This window comes from Triticum dicoccoides, chromosome 6B (genome assembly GCF_002162155.2).
Source record: "Triticum dicoccoides isolate Atlit2015 ecotype Zavitan chromosome 6B, WEW_v2.0, whole genome shotgun sequence".
Taxonomy (NCBI): Eukaryota; Viridiplantae; Streptophyta; class Magnoliopsida; order Poales; family Poaceae; genus Triticum; species Triticum dicoccoides.
In genome coordinates this window covers 702,408,301-702,412,105 of record NC_041391.1, presented here as the reverse complement: position 1 = coordinate 702,412,105, position 3,805 = coordinate 702,408,301, and positions in this window count along the sequence as shown.

Here is a 3,805-nt window from a genome sequence, read left to right as displayed (position 1 = left end):
CTCCTTTGATCTCCATCTTCGGGGCTCCATGATCATCTTCGTCACCGGCATGACACTATGATCTCCATCATCGTGTCTCCATGAAGTTGCTCGCCAACTATTACTTCTACTACTATGGCTAACGCGTTTAGCAATAAAGTAAAGTAATTTACATGGCGTTTCTCAATGACACGCAGGTCATACAAAAATAAAGACAACTCCTATGGCTCATGTCGGTTGTCATACTCACCGACATGCAAGTCGTGATTCCTATTACAAGAACATGATCTCATACATCACATATATATCATTCATCACAACTTTTGGCCATATCACATCACAAAACACATGCTGCAAAAACAAGTTAGACGTCCTCTAATTGTTGTCGCATGTTTTTACGTGGCTGCAATAGGATTCTAGCAAGAACGTTTTCTTACCTACGTGAAAGCCACAACTTATATGCCAACTTTTATTTACCCTTCATAAGGACCCTTTTCGTCGAATCTGCTCCAACTAAAGTGGGAGAGACAGACACCCGCTAGCCACCTTATGCAACTAGTGCATGTCAGTCGGTGGAACCTGTCTCACGTAAGCGTACGTGTAAGGTCGGTCCGGGCCGCTTCATCCCATGATGCCGCCGAAGCAAAATAAGACTAGTAGTGGCAAGAAAGTTGACAACATCTACGCCCACAATAAATTGTGTTCTACTCGTGCAAAGAGAACTACGCATAGACCTAGCTCATGATGCCACTGTTGGGGAACGATGCAGAAAATAAAAAATTTCTATGCTTTCACCAAGATCAATCTATGAGTTCATCTAGCAACGAGAGAAAGGAGTGCATCTATATACCCTTGTAGATCGCGAGCGGAAGCGTTCAAGAGAACGGGGTTGATGGAGTCGTACTCGTCATGATCCAAATCACCGGAGATCCTAGCGCCGAACGGACGACACCTCCACGTTCAACACACGTACGGTCAGGTAGACGTCTCCTCCTTCTTGATCCAGCAAGGAGGAAGGAGAGGTTGACGGAGATCCAGCACCACGACGGCGTGGTGGTGGATGCAACAGCGATCTCGGCAGGGCTTCGCCGAGCTTCTACGAGAGGGAGAGGTGTAGCAATGGGGAGAGGGAGGCGCCAAGCGCATGGGTGCGGCTGCCCTCCCTCCCCCCTCTTTATATAGGCCCCCTAGGGGGGGCGCCGGCCCTAGGAGATGGGATCTCCAAGGGGGGCGGCCAGGGGGAAACTTGCCCCCCAAGCCAGGTGGAGGCGCCCCCACCCCTAGGGTTTCCAACCCTAGGCGTAGGGGGGCCCAAGGGGGGCGCACCGGCCCACCAGGGGCTGGTTCCCCTCCCACTTCAGCCCATGGGGCCCTCCGAGATAGGTGGCCCCACCCGGTGGACCCCCGGGACCCTTCCGGTGGTCCCGGTACAATACCGGTGACCCCCGAAACTTTCCTGATGGCCGAAACCTGACTTCCTAAATATAATTCTTCACCTTCGGACCATTCCGGAACTCCTCGTGACGTCCGGGGGACTCCGAACAACTTTCGGGTTACTGCATACTAATATCTCTTCAACCCTAGCGTCACCGAACCTTAAGTGTGTAGACCCTACGGGTTTTGGAGACATGCAGACATGACTGAGACGCCTCTCCAGTCAATAACCAACAGCGGGATCTGGATACCCATGTTGGCTCCCACATTCTCCTCGATGATCTCATCGAATGAACCACAATGTCGAGGATTCAATCAACCCCGTATACAATTCCCTTTGTCAATCGGTACGTTACTTGCCCGAGACTCGATCGTCGGTATCCCAATACCTTGTTTAATCTCGTTACCGGAAAGTCACTTTACTTGTACCATAATGCATGATCCCGTGACCAGACACTTGGTCACATTGAGCTCATTATGATGATGCATTACCGAGTGGGCCCAGAGATACCTCTCCGTCATACGGAGTGACAAATCCCAGTCTCGATTCGTGCCAACCCAACAGACACTTTCGGAGATACCCGTAGTGCACCTTTATAGTCACCCAGTTACGTTGTGACGTTTGGCACACCCAAAGCACTCCTACGGTATTCGGGAGTTGCACAATCTCATGGTCTAAGGAAATGATACTTGACATTTAGAAAAGCTCTAGCTAAACGAACTACACGATCTTTGAGCTATGCTTAGGATTGGGTCTTGTCCATCACATCATTCTCCTAATGATGTGATCCCGTTATCAATGACATCCAATGCCCATAGTCAGGAAACCATGGCTATCTGTTGATCAACGAGCTAGTCAACTAGAGGCTTACTAGGGACATATTGTGGTCTGTGTATTCACACGTGTGTTACGATTTTCGGATAACACAGTTATAGCATGAATAACAGACAATTATCATGAACAAAGAAATATAATAATAACCATTTTATTATTGCCTCTAGGGCATATTTCCAACACCAACCTCCTCTCCTCGGCCGCGACATCTTGGTTCCTTGCCATTTTCCTCACCTCGTTGGCTTCTTTTCTTGCCTTCACAATAGCTTCCATAGCATTTTTGAGCTCATCATCTCCTTTCCTCTTCTTCTTTTCGGTTTTGTCTTTCTTGCACCCATCCGGTCGTTTTGGCTTCGAGTATGAAACCGAGTTGGGTGTGGGGCTTCTCTTGCCGTCATCACTTGATGCATCATCCTCCTCATCATCATCATTCAACTCAATTGTTCGCTTGCGTTTGTTGCTCAAATGCAAATCATCCAAACCATCACGCTTCTTCCATTTCTCATCATCCTTTAACACTTCATAGCAATGAGGCAAGGTAAAGATCCTTCCTTTCTTGATCTTCCCCTTCTTGGTTGTCCTCGTCTCTTCTTTGAACAAGTTTTGTGCAATGTTGTACTACAAGAAAAACAAAACAAGTTAGCACTTCGGTCACCAAAAACAAGTATGATGAACATATATGAGATGCCACTTACTCAATCATCCTCATTTGTGCCACTTGGGTTAATCTTGTCAACTGCCTTTTGTGCGGCCGCCCACTTTTGACAATCCGAGTTGATTGTCGACCATCGGGACCGAAGTGATCTCTCGGAGCGGTCAATTCCACTCACGTTGTGAGCATCAAAGTGTTCTTTCATTCTCCCCCAATACGCATCTCTACTTTGATCACCTCCAATGGATGGATCCCTCGACACTTGCAAATAAGTATAGCATAGTAACTTGTCATCGTTGGTGGTGTAATTGCCCGCTCTTCCTTTCGGCGCGTCGACAATGCCCTCACCCTCCTCGTCCACCTCAAACTCATGGTCTTCGAAATGGATGTCATTTGTTTGAGACCAATGCGAATTGTTGGACCCAACACCCATAGTTGACATGTATGCATCATCATTGAGACTACAAAGTTTTTTGAACAATGCAAATAAGCTATCTATATGTGATGATGCATTGAAAAAATAACAAGAAAAGAAAAGTTGGAATTTTATTCACCTTGGGGGCATTTCGTCGAACACGTGGTGCGCATCGGCGGCCGGCTCAACGAGTGAGCTCGCCGGCGCTTCGGTAGCCGCCGCGGCCGTCGAACGCCCTGCAAGCTTCTTTCCCCTCGCCTTCGTGCTGCCGGAGCCGTCCGCCGCCTTGTTCTTCTTCGCGGATGTTTTGCCCTTCTTCGGTCGCGCCGCATTGGGGACCTTGGACGGTGCAGCGGCGGCACGGGACGGCACCGGCGCGACGCCACCTGTTGCCGTGGTCATCCGCGGCGGCAGGAAGAGGCTGCGCGCGAGGCCGACGCTCGGCGGTGGCGACGCTAACGCTCCCTGCGCTAGGGTTTCCGGCGGCGGC